The sequence below is a fragment of the Lutra lutra genome, chromosome 1 (assembly GCF_902655055.1).
Source record: "Lutra lutra chromosome 1, mLutLut1.2, whole genome shotgun sequence".
NCBI classification, from domain to species: Eukaryota; Metazoa; Chordata; class Mammalia; order Carnivora; family Mustelidae; genus Lutra; species Lutra lutra.
Window position 1 is genome coordinate 69,631,554 of NC_062278.1, and position 18,053 is coordinate 69,649,606.

General features: G+C 36.1%; 1 protein-coding gene and 1 pseudogene across 6 annotated transcripts in view; one reads left to right on the forward strand and one right to left on the reverse strand.

The window, feature by feature from the left end:
- Positions 1 to 18,053, reverse strand: part of TFDP2 (transcription factor Dp-2) — a 202,032-nt gene that overhangs the window by 119,336 nt on the left and 64,643 nt on the right. The window lies entirely within an intron of this gene.
- On the forward strand, positions 4,841 to 4,996 carry LOC125089420 (uncharacterized; annotated as a pseudogene).

The following is an 18,053-nucleotide window of genomic DNA, read 5'->3' on the forward strand; positions in this document are numbered from 1 at the left end:
AATATCCAATTCATTTAAAATTTGCCTTGGTATACTAATCTAGATATTAAAAGAGAGAACATAGTAATGAGAGAAAATAAAATCTAGACTATCTCTGAATTCGAGTATCTGGTATTATAGAATAAAACAACAGTTATTCAGCTATTTTTCTCCAAATTCGGTAGCAATTTTCTGTATTTGCTTTGATTATATAAAATTGATATACATATTAAACAAAACCCTGAAGTAGCAGGCCTAAGTCCCATGCATTTTCTCTATAGCCACACTAACACATACGGTTAAGATTTTCCAATGACTGTATCCACGATTCCTAAGACTTGTTGTTGGTTCACAGTGAGGTCTAAAGATCTGGAACCAAAAACCAAGGAAAGCTTTAAAAACTGGCCAGCAAAACAATCAACAATTTCTAGAGGATTAGCTGCCTTTTTAACTCAACAGTATACTATAAAATTTTGTGATCCAGAAAAAGAAAAAGCTGAGAAAAAAAACACCCAACATAAAATTCATTAATATCATCCAGGATAACAGATGCAACCCAGACACAGTTTCATTGTTTCTAAGCTCTCTGCTTACAGTTCTCTTTCCTCATATTTCGAGATTCTTTTATTTTCTTCCTCATAAAACACCATTTTTTTCTAGTTCTCTTTGTTGGTAAACAATCAATATATATTGTAGAATTTCTTACTTCACTGATTATCTTAAGAGATTAAGTTCCACTTTGAAAAATTTCACAACTTTGTGAGAGAACAACTTTCTCTTATTCCCCCTCAAATGCTCCTTTACAAACTAGAGAGGCAAAATTGGAGGGGAGGAGACAAGTGGAAACTCCCAGAAAACCTGAAAAAAGAAAAATCTGACAGTAAATTTTGTTGTTGTTTCATCCATTCAACAAACAAATATTAAGCCCCTATAAGTCAGGTACTATGCTAGGGCCAAGTCCTACTTTGTTCTCAAGAGCCTGCCATTACAATATAATCTTAAAATACCAATGAGGTTAATAAAATTATATTTATATCAAGTTAAATTACAGTAAATACCTTAAAAATAAATTAGATAAAGATGTAAATAAAATTATATACACACACACATAATTGTTTTGGTGGAGAGGTTCTGAATTGTTTTGTGCTTTCCACCTTATGCTAAGGATTCTGACAAGAAGAAGAAAGAAATCACTTCCAAGAATTACACACATAGAGTTACGAAGAGGGTATTTGTAGATAAAATGGAAAGAAAATCAAGATGTTAAGATTTTAAAAAACAACAACAACAACAACATTTCGGGCTCCCAGGTGGCTTAGACGATGCTTTATGCATCTGCCTTTTACCCGGGTCATGAGCCCAGAGTCCTGGGATCGAGTCCTGCATCAGGATCCTGGCTCCACAGGGAGTCTGCTTCTCCCTCTCCCTCTGCCCCTCCACCCTGCTCATACTCTCTCTCTCATGTCCTCTCAAATAAATAAAGAAATAATCTTTTAAAAAAATTTTTTCAAAGTTATCAAAGCTCTAAAGTAATATAAAAATCTGTGTAGTACTTTATATTTTATTTGAATCTAGTGATGTTTCTTATTACAACAGCCAACAAAGTCTATCAACCTACTTATTTCTTTTTGCCAAAAAACATTATCTTCAATTTTATAACTGAAGTCATACAGAAATAAAATTCATTATAAAAATATACTTGACAGATTCAAACCAAATTTCATTAGATGTTATATTACAGGATATTATATTAATATTTCAGTCTTACTTTAAGTATTACATGTATGCTATTTTAAAAATCCACATCCATGGACTTGACTTATAATATCCTTTAAATGCATGCAATGCTTGTAAAGTAATTCTTGTAATTCAGCTTTCTGGAATGAAACAAAATGTATCTGATACAGAACTGTATACTACAACAATGTTTTATTATAACTCATAACCAAACTATGGAAAAGATTCTTTACCGCATTAATCATCAGGGAAATGTAAATTAAAACTACACTACCACTACATACCCACCAGAATGAGTATAAGGAAAAAGATTAAAAAATACCAAGTATTAGCAAGAATATGAGCAATAGGGAATCCTCATATACTGCTAGTAGCAGTGTAAATTGGTATTATCACTTCGGAAAAAGTCATCTGGAAGTATCTACTAAAGTTGAGCAAATGTATATTCTAACCAAACAATTCCAATCCTAGGTATATGCCCTAGAGAAATGTGTGTATATGTTCACCAAAGGACATGGACTAGAATGTTCATAAGATCATTAACTGTAGGGGCGCCTGGGTGGCTCAGTGGGTTAAGCCGCTGCCTTCGGCTCAGGTCATGATCTCAGGGTCCTGGGATCGAGTCCCGCATTGGGCTCTCTGCTCAGCAGGGAGCCTGCTTCCTCCTCTCTCTCTCTGCCTGCCTCTATGTCTACTTGTGATCTCTCTCTGTCAAATAAATAAATAAAATCTTTAAAAAAAAAAAAAAGATCATTAACTGTAATATCCCCAAACAGAAAACTATCCAAATACCCAATAACATTAGAATGAATAAATTATGATTTATTCACACAGTGTAATATTATAAAATAATGAGAAAATTATCAACTACAACTACATACAATATGGATGAATCTCACAAACATAACGTTCAGCAGGAAAGGTAGTCACAAAAGAAAAAATACCATAGGATTCCATATATAAAGCATAAAAATAGACAAGAATAAATCTATGCTATTAAAAGCCAAGACAGATACAACTTAAAAAAAAAAAAAAGATTTCAGCGACCATTTTTATTCACTATGTAATTTATAAAAAAGAAGAGAGGGAGGGAGTGGGTAAAAAAAAAAAATAAGAGGAGGAGAAACCAGATTAAATGTCAGAATAAGGTAATTTAATCTTTTCCTGAACAATAAACACTTGATTTTTAAATTTTTTAAAAAAGATTTTATTTATTTTTTGACAGAGAGAGCAAGAGAGGGAACACAAGCAGGGGTAGTGGGAGAGGGAGAAGCAGGTTTCCTGGGGAGCAGGGATTCTAATGCGGGGCTTGATCCCAGGACCCTGAGATTATGACCTGAGCCAAAAGTAGATTCTTAACCAACAGAGTCACCCAGGTGCCCCTACATGTGGTATTTAAATTGCTAGATTTAATTTTAAAAACACTATGTTGGGGGGCGCCTGGGTGGCTTAGTTGGTTAAGCATCTGCTTTCGGCTTGGATCATGATCCCAGGGTCCTAGGATTGAGTCCCGCCAGTTTAGTTGTTACTAAAAGTAAGCAAGATGGTTAGCTCAAGTTAAATATGTGGAAAGGTTTTCTTCTGTGAAAATAACAATGGGCCATATGGGAAAAGGAAACAAAACAATCAGATCAACTCCATTTTTCAAAACACTAATTAAATAAGAAATCACATAAAGTCCTTTTAATTTCAACAGTACTCTGCCAATTGAGTTATAAGGTGACTCACTGAAAGTGAGTATTAAAATAAAGAAACAAGTTTGCAGATATCCTTTCCTCCAAAAAGAAGAATTTAAGTTTATCATCCTTTCATAAAAAACAATATAAAATAAACTATAAAATATATAAATATAAAAAATATAAATAATTATAAATAAACTATAAAATAAACATAAAAAACACTATAAAATCATGTATCACCATCATACTTTTCAAAATAAAGCAATTTAGTGGGCCCTGGGTGGTTCAGTCAGTTACGCATCTGCCTTTGGCTCAGGTCATGATCTCAGGGTCCTGGGATCAAGCCTCTCATCAGGCTCCCTGCTCAGAGGGGGTGCCTGCTTCTTCCTCTCCCTCTGCTCACACTCTCTTTCTCCCTCAAGTAAATAAATAAAATCTTTAAAAATATATATAATAAAGCAATTTATATGAACTATCAGAATAGAGATTAAAAAAATAAAAATTTATATTAAAAATGAAAAAAGTCACTTTATTGTGACTCAGGAATAACATATTGCATTATTAAAGCTATTTATAAATCTACAACATGCAATAAAAAAAACAGAGCAAAGTGATGTAATACTACCTAACCACAATATACATTGTGAAAGCAGTTAACAGGAAGATAAAAGATGTGGTAACTACAGCCTATTTAAACAATACTTTAATTTTAATCTTTTTTTGTTGTTTTAAATCAGGAACTCTTTATATTTTTTCCTAAAAGATAATTCTTACTAATTCTAGCATTTAATTATTTATTATGGTAACCTAACACTACTATTTAGGTTTTATTTACTAAAATATATCTTGTAGACAAACACAGGAAAAAATACGAGAGAGAAATGGCACAGGTCCTTCAAGAAAAGCAAGCTACTAGAATGAGCAGGTCAATAAAACTATTTGTAGAGTGGAATAGCTGTCTATTTTCAGATCATTAAGATATTTTTAAATATCCTGAAACCAAACCCAGATTCTAAAGGCAAAGCCAGAACCATTCACTGTGTTTATTAAAATACAATCTCTTATTAAGTCTTGCACAGTAAGAGAGGCCAAACTCACCCTAACATGACCTTAGATTCAGAAGCCTGCCAAAGAATCTGTATAGAAATAGCAACTAAATGTTGCTTATACCTACTGTTTAAAGTAATATAAAATAAAACAAAAGCTTACTAGTTATTTTAGGACTTAAATAGTGAAGTAAAATCTGACAAAGAGAATATGGGCAAACACTAGCAGCCTTTTAAATTAAACATACAAGTTTAAATTATATAAGCTAATTTATTTTTAAGATTTTGAACACTGAAATAATCTTTAACACTAATTCCCTACCTTTTTCACCTTTCCAACTCCTTTTAAATTTTTTCTCATTGAGAAAGTAACAGTTCAACTCTATATCTGAAATTAATAGCTTTGCGCAGTGGCAGTATCGTAGCCAATGAGGTTTATCCGAGGCGCGATTATTGCTAATTGAAATTAATAATGTACTCTATGTTGGCTAATTGAATTAAAATTAAAAAAAAAAAAAAAAGTTAAGGTTCACTTCTTGGCAGAAATGCACTATTACGGTCCCTACAGGGAGCCATTCCAGCAGCACTCTTGATAGAACTGTGAATTCCTTCTGTTCCTACTGCTTAGCCCACAAATTCCTTTATTGCTGTTTCCAGGTTGTAAAGATCTGTTCAAAAATGTTACAAAGCCTGAAACAATTAGTTTCACTATAAATGTATGTACCCTAACCTTAGCTGGTTCCCTGCTGCTACTCAGGAATCCCAGAATCATCTCTAGATTAGAAAGGATTAAAAATAGTATAGAACAGGTTCTAAGCAACAATACTCTCCAAATGGAGAATTTATAAGCTTCTCTCATAATTAAGCGGTGTTCATCCAGGAAATTCCAAGTTTTTGTGAAAAGTAAACATCAATCAATGTAATTCACCATACTCATAGGCTAAAAATACCCCACCATTTAATCATTGTGCTGGTACAGAAAAAAACATTTAACAAACTTCAACAACTGTTCATGATCAGAACACTCAGAAAACTAAGATTAAAAAGGAAACTTACTCAACCAGATGGAAAGCAGCTATGAAAATTCTACAGCTAACATCATAGCTAGAAACACAGACTTGATGCTTTCTTTCCTCCTAAGATCAGAAACACGGCAAGGATTTCTGCTCTCACCATTTCTATTCAACTTCGAACTGGAAGTCCTAATCAGTGGTATCAGGAAAGAAAAAGAAATACAAATTGGAAAGGAAAAGTAAAACTGTCTTTAATCGCAGATGACATGACAGTATATGCAGAAAATTCTAAGGAATTTATCCAGACTTCAAGTTAGATTACAGAGTTGTAGTAATTAAAACAGTATGGTACTGGCACAAAAAGAGACACATAAATCAATGGCACAGAAAAGAAAACCCAGAAATGAACCCACAACTATACGGTCAACTAATCTTCGACAAAACAAGAATATATAATGGGAAAAAGAATGTCTCCAAATGTGTTGGGAAAACTGGACAGCAACATGCAAAAGAATGAAACTGGACCACTTTCTTACACCATACACAAAAATAAACTCAAAATTTACACTGACCTCTACCTCTGAAACCAATAACACATGTTAACTACTTGAATTTAAATTAAAAAAAATTTTTTTAAAACTCTCAAAATTTAGATTAAAAACCTAAAATGGGAGACCTGAAACCATAAAAATCCCAGACGACAGCACAGGCAGTAACTTCTTTGACACTGTCCAAAGTAACTTCTTTCTAGATGTCTCCTGAGCAAGGGAAGCAAAAGCAAAAATAAACTACTGGGACTACATCAAAATAAAAAGGTTCTGCACAATGAAGTAAACAACAAAACTAAAAGGCAACCTACAGAATGGGAGAAGGTATTTGCAAATGATATATTCGATAAAGGGTTAGTATCCAAAATATATAAAGAACTTACAAAATTCAACACCCCCAAAATGAATAATCCAATTAAAAAACGGGCAGAATACATGAACAGACATTTCTCCTAAGAAGACATACAGATGGTCAACAGATACATGAAAAAGATGCTCATTATCACTTATCATCAGGGAAATGCAAATCAAAACCACAAGATATCACTTCACACCTATCAGAAGGGCCAAAATCCACAACACAAGAAACAAGGTGTTGGTGAAGATATGGAGAAATCTTCCTGCACTGTTGGTAAGACTGCAAACCAGTGCAGCCACTGTGAAAAACAGTATGGAGGGTCCTCAAAAAGGTTAAAAATAGAACTATTCTACAGTCCACCAATAGCACTACTAGGTATTTGCCCAAAGAAACAAAAAATACTAAATCAAGGGGATACAGGCTGATGTTTATAGCAGCATTATCTACAATAGCCAAATTATGAAAACAGCCAAAGTGTCCATCAACTGATGAATGGATAAGAAGATGTGATACACATATATACAATGGAATATCAGTCATAAAAAGAATGAAATCTTGCCATTTGCAATGACATGGAGGGAGCCAGACAGTATTATGCTAAATGAAATAAATCAGTCAGAGAAAGACCAATACCATATGATTTCACTCATATGTGGAATTTAAAAAACAAAACAAATGAGCAAAGGGAAAAAAGAAGAGAGAAGCAAACCACAAAATGAACTACAGAGAACAAACTGCTGGCTACCAGAGGGAAGGGAGAGGGATGGGTTAAACAGGGGATGGGGATTGAGGAGGGCACTTGTGATGAGCACTGGTGTTGTACAGAAGGGCTGAGTCACAATACTGTACACCTGACACTAATATTACACTGTATGTTAACTAATTGGAATTTAAATAAAAACTTACCAAAAAAGAGAAAATCCTAAGGAATTTAAAAAAGACTTACTAGAATTGAGTTACACACAGCGGCAGGCTGTAAGATCAAAATACAAAAACCAACTGTATGTCTAGATACTAGCAGAGAACTGAAAAGTGAAATTAAAAATACCATTTGCAATTAAATAAAAACCTCAAACTAGTAAGTGATTATGGCAAAGTTGTAGGATACAAGGTTAATATTTAAAATTCAACTGCTTTCTTATATACCAGCAATTAATCATTGGAATTTGAAAGTAAAAACACAAGGCCATTTACATTAGCACCAAAAAATGAAATACTTAAGTATATAGCCAATAAATATGTGTAAGAGCTGTAAGTGGAAAACCACACAACTCTGATGAAAGAAATTAAAGATCTAATTAATGGAGAGATAGTACATTTTCAGGGACAGGAAAAATCAATACTGTTAAGATGTCAGTTATTCTATGTACAGATTCAGTACATACTCAGTCAAAATCCCAGTAAGTTATTTTGTGGATTATCAACAAACTAATTTTAAAATTTACATTGGGGGAAAAAAATTAAAAAAATAATAAAATTGACATGGCGGGGGGTGTACCTGGGTAGCTCAATGCGTTAAGCCTCTGCCTTTGGCTCAGGTCATGATCTCAAGGTCCTGGGATCAAGCCCCACATCAGGCTCTCTACTCTGCAGGGAGCCTGCTTACCGTGCTTTCTCTCTCTGTCTGCCTCTCTGCCTACTTGTGGTCTTTCTCTTTGTCAGATAAATAAAATCTTAAGAAAAAAAAATTTACATGTGGGTGTCTGGGTGGCTCAGTCAATTAAGTGTCTGCCTTCAGCTCAGGCAGGCAATGATCTTGGGGTCCTGGGATCGAGCCCTGTGTCATGTGCTCCCTGAGCAGCCTCTCTCTCTTCCACTGCCCCTCTCCCCTGCTCCTACATGCTCTTTCTAATAAATAAATAAAATCTTAAAAATCTTTAAAAAAAAATAAAACTTACATGAAAAGGCAAAAGACTCAGAAGAGCCAATACAACAATATCAAAGAAGAAAAGATGGAGGGGCACCTGGGTGGCTCAACAGTTAAGTGTCTGCCTTTGGCTCAGGTCATGGTCCCAGAGTTCTGGGATGGAGCCCCATGCAGGGTTCCCTGCTCGGCAGGAAGCCTGCTTCTCCCTCTCCCACTCCTCCTGCTTGTGTTCCCTCTCTGGCTGTCTCTCTCTCAGTCAAATAAATAAAATCATTAAAAAAAAAAAAAAAGATGGAGAACCAACCCTACCCAATTTTAAGACTACTATAAATCCACAGTAATGAAGATAATGTGGTATCAGCAAAAGAAGAGGAAAATAGGTCAATACAACAGAATGGAGAGCACAGAAACAGACCTACACAAATATATTCAGCTCATGTACAAAGGCAATTCAGTGGAGAAAGGACAGGCTTTTCAACAGATGAGACTAGAACAACCAGAGATCTACATGCAAAAACAAAAACTAGGGGCACCTGGGTGGCTCAGTGGGTTAAGCCTCTGCCTTTGGTTCGGGTCATGATCTCAGGGTCCTGGGATCGAGCCCCACATCAGACTCTCTGCTCAGCAGGGAGCCTGCTTCCCCCTCTCTCTCTGCCTGCCTCTCTGCCTACTTGTGATCTTTCTGTCAAATAAATAAATAAAATCTTAAAAAAAAAAAAAAAAACTAGACATAAATCTTACACCTGTATCAAAAACAACTCAAAATGGATCACTGACCCAAATGTAAACAGCAAAACTCCTAGAAGAAAAATAGGAGAGGGGCACTTGGGTGGCTCAGATGGTTATGAGTCTACCTTCAGCTCAGGTCGTGATCCCTGGGGGCTGGAACTGAGTCCCACATCAGGATTTCTGCTCGGCAGGAAGCCTGCTTCTCCCTCTTCCACTCCCCCTGCTTGTGTTCCCTCTCTCACTATCGCTCTCCTTGTCAAATAAATTAATAAATAAAAATCTTTAAAAAAAAATAGGAGAAAGTCTAAGTGCCTTGGATTTGGTAATGACTTTTTTTTAAAGTAATCTCTACACCCAATGTGGGGCTTGAACTCACTACCCTGAGATCAAGAGTCACATGCTCTACCAACTGAGCCAGCCAGGCACTTCTGGTAATGACTTCTTAGACACACACCAAAAAGTATGAACCCTGAAAGAAAAAACTGGTAAGCCGGACTTCATTAAAATTAAAAACTTCTTTGTGACAGTCATGGTTTCTCTACCACCAGATAAGGAACATCAAGTCTTTGTGTATCCCTACAAGAAACATTATGTGTTTGTAGGTTGCATCTTTTTTTTTTTTTAAGATTTCATTTATTTATTTGACCAAGAGAGAGATCACAAGCAGGCAGAGAGAGAGGGGGAAGAAGGCTCCCCGCCGAGCAGAGAGCCCGATGCGGGGCTCGATCCCAGGACCCCGAGATCATGACCTGAGCCAAAGGCAGAGGCTTAACCCACTGAGCCACTCAGGCGCCCCTGTACGTGGCATTTTTTTAAACAAATGATTATATACATAGGAAGTTGATCTGCACTTTTGTTACCTTAATGTGTCTTTTAGATCATTAATACTTGTACATAGCATTCTTATTTCCAATTTTATATCTACATGCTATTCCACTGTATGTATTGAACACTAATCAAATCTTACTGGTGAACTATCAGTTTCCAATATTTTGCTATTACATATAATACTGCTAAGATTAAGCTTCACTTTCCAAATCTGACAGCACATCAGTACAACCAGTTCCTAAAAATTGGGACTGCTGGGTTATAAGAAATGTGAATGATTAATTATTGTGAAATTGCTTCCTATAATGGCTGCACTAATTTAAGCTCCTACCAGCAGTATAAGAGCGCATATGTTACCCTACACCCTCGACAAGAGTGTTTAATCAAATGTCTTAATACTTGCCAATCTTGGACGCCTGGGTGGCTCAGTTGGTTGGACGACTGCCTTCAGCTCAGGTCATGATCCAGGAGTTCCGGGATCGAGTCCCGCATCGGGCTCCCAGCTCCATGGGGAGTCTGCTTCTCCCTCTGACCTTCTCGCTCATGCTCTCTCTCACTGTCTCTCTCTCAAATAAATAAATAAATAAATCTTTAAAAAAAAATACTTGCCAATCTTATAGAGTGGAAAGTGGTACTCAGTGTACTTTTAAATTATAAGTTTTATGAACGAGGTGGAATACCTTTTCATTTGTATAATTTCCATTAGTGTTTCTTTTTCTGTGACTGTTTATTCCTGTTTTGCCTATTCTCTAAAAATTGGAGTGCTGGTTTAATTGTTCCCTTGTATCACTACACAATATTCCTCTTTGATCCTTTAGAGCCTTGAGGCTCTTAGTACATTTTAGTTAATATCAATACTGTTGTGCTCACTGTACATCTTTGGTCATTTCTTATTTTTAATCTTTCTTAGATTTAAGAATTCTGAATATGTTTTTAGTTCCAAAGAAACTTTTTCTATGTTGCAACTGTATTCTCTTGATAGTTTTCATTCCCTTTTCTATCACAGCTTTCTCTAATCTTTTCCATTACGTCTGCTTCCACAGGAAGAATATGTTTGTTTATTCAGTAATTCCCTCTTTGGAGTTGCTGAATTCATTTTAATAGGTTATAATATTAATAGCCACGGATTATTGCAATTTCTTGGATGGTGCAGAACTGACAGTCATATATAAGATACCCATGTTTTAAATCTGATGTGCAAGCAAATGAAGGAGCTGGCAAAGTGGAACTGCTCTGCTGAGGTTACAAAGGAACAAGTGGAGGATATATGGCAGACCTCATTCACCTGCATAGACGTGAGCAATTCATCCCACAAGCGCAACCCTCCTGACAGCTGCTCATCAGGCAGCTTCCCAGAGGACTCTATATAGCTTGTAGGCAAGTATGGCCTCTTTCCACATGCCAGAAATATCCAAACGTATAGACCACCCACTAGCATGTGCATCTCAGATAACAGAGAGATCCTTGATCTTCACCAAAGATAATGACGACTTTCAACACCAAACACTATGAAGCTCTATGTTATAGTATTTTACCTTCCATTTTTCTAAATAATGCACAATTACATGATTTATAACAAGGACATACAAATACTCAACTACTATTGATTCCTCTACTACTCCCCTGGTTATAATTGAATATAATTATCTTCAGGTCTGTTCTTATTTTAATTATGTAACTTTTAAACTCCAGCTCTTAAATATGTGTCCGAAGACAAAAAGCTCAGAAACCTTATTCACTAAAGTCCTTAACACTTTTTTCAAAAAGTTTTAAGTTCCTTCTTTATACACTTTTCAAAGATTAGATAAACAGTTTTATTAAAAGTCTGGAAACAGGGGCGCCTGAGTGGCTCAGTGGGTTAAGCCTCTGCTGTCAGCTCGGGTCGTGATCTTGGGTCCTGGGACCAAGCCCCACATTGGGCTCTCTGCTCGGTGGGGAGCCTGCTTCCCCCCCTCTCTCTGCCTACTTGTGATCTCTCTCTCTCTGTCAAATAAATTTAAAAAAAAAATCTTAAAAAAAAAAAAAAGTCTGGAAACATATGGCAAAACAAACTCCTGTACTTCAATATCTACCGAATATAACTGTGCTACACACCAAGCTAGACTATGAAGACAAAAACAGGAAAAAGCACCCTGCCCTCAAGGATCTCAGAGTTTAGCAAAAGAAAAGGGCAAGCTATAAAGAAATAAAATATAATGTGATAAGGACAATAATAAAGTATGTACAGGCTCCAAAGTTTAATGCAAAGGAGGCACAGTAACAAAGAGCTACAGAGGAATTTGTGGTCAGCTAGATTTTTAAAGAGCAAATAGGAATTTGCCCAGTGGCTAAAGGAATTACAGACAGACAGTAAGGACATACATTCCTTCAGTAACGTTCCTAGTTTGGGACAGGTACTTTGAAATACCTGTCCCAGAGACACAATGATTAATTAAGATGAAGTCTTTGACCTTACAGAATCAGGGGAGAGTAACCCAGTTAAAGTACAGTGTGATAAATGCTACAGTAGGGATAAGTTAAGAGTATTAAAGGCTTATGGGCCTAAACTTCAATGTGAGTAATAAACAGAAATTAGCCCAGTGAAACAATTATCAGGAGTGGAATGGAGGACCATGTCACGGATCATGGCATTCCAGGCATAGAGAAGGGTCTATAGAAGAGCAAGGACAGAGACAGAAAGTGAAGACAGAGAATGTAGTTCAATATGGCAGAAGAAGAGGTATCTAAGATAAGGCTAAAGTTGAAACCAAGAACCATATCATGAAGGGTTTTTAAAATTTTTTTTTAATTTTATTTTTAACCAATCTATACACCCATGGTGGGGCTCAAACTTACAACCCTGAGATCAAGAGTCATGTGCTCTACTGATCGAGCCAGCTAGGCGCCCCAAGGCTCTTTCAAATCAGCATTTGGACTTTATCTTGAGGGCAATAAGGAACTACTAAACTAGTTTTTTTAACATGGAAAGACTGTTCAGATTTGTGTTTGTGAGAGCTATACCATAGTAAATGAAACAGAAAGAAATAAATCAGGAAGTAATACGGCAGTTACAGTAATCCAGGAAAGAGTTTCTAGTAGTCTGAACTAAGATAGTAGCAACAGAGATAGAGAAAATGCATGGGGAGGTCTGAGAGACAGACGATACAGAATGAACAAGCCTTATAAATGATTTGACTGGAAGCAGAAAGAAAAAGGAATCAAAGATGAGGCCTCCGTGTCTGGTTTGGGTAAAGGGTGAATGGTACTACTTTTCAGTCAGATAAGGAAAAGGGGAGAACAAGTTTTGAGTGGGTGAAATAATCACTTAATTCTGGACAGAGAGAGTATGAGATACAGAGAAGTTGCTCAAATGAAGCTATCAATAAGCAGCTAGATATGTAACAACTCAAGACAAAGTTTGGGTCAGAGATATAGATTTGAGAATAGTCCATATACAAAGTAAATGATAACTAAAGCAGTGAGAACAGATAAAATTGCGCGAGGAGAATGAACAAAATGAGAAGAAAACCCAAGACAAAACCCCACAGAATGCAAACATTTAGAAGATGAAGAGCTAGGAGAGTAGACTAAAAGAGAACAACCAAAAAGGAAGATGAAAATATTAATATGAGGAAAAGGAGTAAGTGCTTAATGAATGCTATGTGTCATGCTAAATGATTTACGGGCACTAACTCATTTAATCCTTAGACACTCTATGAGCAACTTATTATATTCTGCATTATTAGAGATATGGCTACTTTAGCGTAGAGAGACCAACTTGCTCAGGTTTATACATTTGGTTGGGTATGAGAAGTGCAACCAAAATCATACCCAATCCTCTAGAGGCCTTTTTCTTAACTGTTACACTATACTGCTTTCTATGAAAGTCAGAAAAAGTATGGTATCACAGACACATAAAAAATCAGTGATTAAAAAAGAAAGATACCATCCGAGTAGCAATGAGCTCACCCAGCAGCACCAAGATCTTGTTTCTAATAATATTCTCCATTAAAAGTAATCAGGACTCCTTAGAAAAATGACTGATCTGAGGAGTAGGCAGGAAATATGTAAAATGAGCCTGGAGCATCTTGCAGTCCTAAAAAAAATAAGTGCTCAAAACAAAAATAAACAACAACAAAAAAACCCAAACCCACAATAAGGGACATGTCAAAGGGACACAGAAAACCAAATGACAGCTCACAATGGACACAGTTGTAACAACTTAAGCAGAAAATTAAGTAGTATTAGACTATATAACCCAGAGTATAAACTAAATTCATGAGTCCATACTAATATAAATAAACCATTAAATAAATAAATAAGAGGAGAGACAAATCTAGGGTGCAAAAGAATTCCAAATAAATGATGTAGATATTTCCCCTTACAGAGGTAGCGCAACCTCTCCACTCCTCAAATATGGGCTCCACGTAATGACTTCCTTTCAAAGACTACAGTATGGAAAGGGGCGAGAGGGTAGAGAGTTACTTCACAGTACTGAAACATGACAAACGCTACCTCAGCCAAGTGATCAAGGTTCACATCAACAATGATAAATGATGTTGATAGTATGGCCTTTGATATGCTGTGATGAAAATGGCACTTTATCTCTGCGGTTTTTCTCTCAAAAACTCGGTAACCCTAACCTCATCATGAGAAATTCATCAGAAAAATCCCACTGGGGGACTTCTACAAAATACCTGAAAATTATATTTCAAAACATAAAATAAAAACATGAAAAGTCTGAGACACCGTCACAGCCAAAAAGAGGCAAAGGATGATGGTCATGAAATGTAATACGGTATCCTGATAGCTCTCTTGGAACAGAAAACGAACATTAGCTAAAAATTAAGGAAATGGGAAGAAGTATGGACTTCTGTTAATCAACATATATTAATTTTGGTTCATTAATTGTAAAAACTATACTAGACCAATGTAGGATGTTAACAGTAGGGAAAACTGACTTAAGGAGTTTATGAGAACTCTCTGTACACTTTCTTTATAATTTCTCTGCAAATCTAAAACTATTCTAAGGGCGACTGGGTGGTCAGTGGGTTGGAGCCTCTGCCTTCAGCTCAGGTCATGATCCCAGGGTCCTGGGATCGAGCCCCACATCGGGCTCTCTGCTCTGTGGGGAGTCTGCTTCCTCCTCTCTCTCTGCCTGCCTCTCTGCCTGCTTGTGATCTCTGTCAAATAAATAAATATATTTTTTTAATTTATTTTATTTTTTTTTTTAAAGATTTTTTATTTATTTATTTGACAGAGAGAGAGATCACAAGTAGACGGAGAGGCAGGCAGAGAGAGAGAGAGAGGGAAGCAGGCTTCTTGCTGAGCAGAGAGCCCGATGCGGGACTCGATCCCAGGACCCTGAGATCATGACCTGAGCCGAAGGCAGCGGCTTAACCCACTGAGCCACCCAGGCGCCCCAAATATATTTTTTTTAAATGTTATTTAAAAAACAAAGGGGGCGGGGTGCCTGGTGGCTCAGTCATTAAGCACCTGCCTTCAGCTCAGGTCATGATCCCAGAGTCCAGATGGGAGTCCCAGATGGAGCCCAGCATGCTCCAGTGCTCTGTGGGGAGTCTGCTTTTCCCTCTGCCCCTCACCCCATTCTCCTGCTCTCTCTCACTCTCTCTCATACATAAATACTTTTTAAAATAAATAAGTAATAAAAAAACAAAGGGGGAAATTAACTGTCAAATGCTGATAATCAAAAAAGAAAAAGACAACCGAGAGCAGTTTCAGTGGATTAATGGAGTCAAAGACAGATTACATCAGGCAGAGGAGTGAACTAAAGCTGAGAATGGGATTGTAAGCGTATGGCTTTTTCCAAGAAGTCTGACAAGGAGGGGAAGATCAAATCAGAGCCAGAAGTAGACATCAAGTTAAAGAAAGTAGCTGTTGTTTTGTTTTGTTTTTAAACAAAGGTATAATTCACATACCAAAAATTCACCTTTTAAAGTGTACAATTCAGTGGTTTCCAGTATATTCAAAAAAATTATATAACCATTACCACTATATACTTCCAGAACATTTTCATTACTTCAAGAAGAAATGGTATAATCAAAGAAGACCTAAATACATGAAATATGTTCATGAATAAGAAAACTTCACATTGTTAAGATGTCAATAAAACCAAAGTAATTTACAGATTCAATGCAAAGTCTATCAAAGTCTAACAGCCTTTTTCACAGAAATGGAAAAGCTGATCCTCAAATTCATGTGTAATTGCAAGGAATCCTAAATAGCCAGAACAATCCTGAAAAAGGGTTCACAATTCTCAACTTTGAAACTTATTACAAAACTAGAGTAATTAAAATAATGATACATATAGACATAGATCCAGAGAACAGAATGAAAAGCCCAGAAATAAACCTTCACATATGTGGTCAACTGATTTTTGACAAGAGCTAAGACCATTCAATGGTCAAAGGACAGTCTTTCAAAAAATGGTAATATTAAAACTAGATATCCTTATTCCAGTTTGACTCTTAAACCATATACAAAAATTAACTCAAAATCGATCAAAGACCTAAACTAAAGAACTAAAACTATAAAATTCTTAGAAGAAAGCTTTGGGAAAAATCTTCAGAATGCCAGATTTGGCAACCATGTCACGGTATGAAGAAAGAATAGACAAACTGGACTTTAGCAAAATAAAGCACTTTCGCACATCCAAGTGAACTATAAGGAGAGTGAAAAGAAAACCAACTGAACAGAAGAAAATATGTGCAAATCATTTATCTTAGAAGGGATTAACATTCCATATACCTAACAATTCCTAAAACTCAACTCCAAAAATAATTAATCCAATTCAAAAATGGGCATAGGACTTGAGCAGACCTTTCAAAGATACACAAAATGGCCAATAAGCACATAAAAAGATGCTCAACATTACTAGTCATTAGGGAAATACAAATCAAAATTACAGTAAGACACCACCTCACATCTACTAAGATGGCTATAATAAAACAAAAAATAAGTGCTGGCAAGGATGTGGAGAAATTGGAACCCTTGTGCACTATTGGTAGGAATATAAAATGTTAGAGCTCCTGAAAATCAGAATGGCAATTCCTCAGGGGCACCTGGGTGGCTCAGTGGGTTAAGCCTCTGCCTTCAGCTCAGGTCATGATCTCAGGGTCCTGGGATTGAGCCCCGCATTGGGCTCTCTGTTTAGTGGGGAGCCTGCTACCCACTCTCTTTCTCTTTGCCTATTTGTGATCTCTCTCTGTCAAATAAATAAATAAAATCTTAAAAAAAAAAAGAACATTAATTCCTCTGAAAAATTAAAAACAGAATTACCATATGACCCAGAAATTCCACTTCTAGGTACACACCCAAAGAGGGTCCCAAAGAGATATTTGTACTCCCATGTTTCTATAAACATTATTCACATTGTTAAGCATGGAAGCAACCCATGTGTCCACTGAGGGATGAATGATAAGCAAAACTGGTGTATATATATACATAACGGAATAGTATTCAGCCTTAAAGGGAAGGAAATTCTGACACATACTACAACATAGGTGAACCTTCAGGACATTATGCTAAATGAAATAAGCCAGTCAACAAAAAGACAATCACTATTAAGATTTCCACTTACATGAGGTACCTGAAACAGTCAAAATCATAGAGACAGAAAGTAGAATGGTGGGTGCCTGAGACTAGGGGGAGGGGAGAATGGGGAGTTATTGTTTAACGAGTACAAAATTTGAGTTTCGCAAAATAAAAAGTTAAGGATGTGGATGGGACTAATGGCTACACAACATGAATATACCTAATACCACTGAACTGTACACTTAAAAATGATTAAAGCTTAAATTTTATGTTATGTGTATTTTACTACAGTGAAAAAACTGGAAAAAGTGAGAAGCATTAAGGCTTGTAGTACCGCATTTACTGTTTCATAACACAGATTTAAATTCTCAGAATAATTCTACAGACATTATTATTAAGTTAGACTTTTTTATACTGAAATACAGACTTCTCTAGCCTTCTCTCCAGGGCATATACCCTTTGAGGGTATATATATCTCTCACAGCTACTTGTATTATAATGACATGTATTTTGTTCCTACCTTTAATAATGAAAAATTTCAAACATATACAAGGGAAGAGAGAAAGGAATAATGAAACCCCATATAGCTATCACACCACAGATAGTTTTGTTTTATCTCTAATTCCACCCATTTTACTCTTCTTCCCCCAGTGGATTATTTTGAAGCCAATCCCAAACATCGTATCATTTCAACCACAAATATTTCAGTATATTATCTCTACATACTAAAAGATAC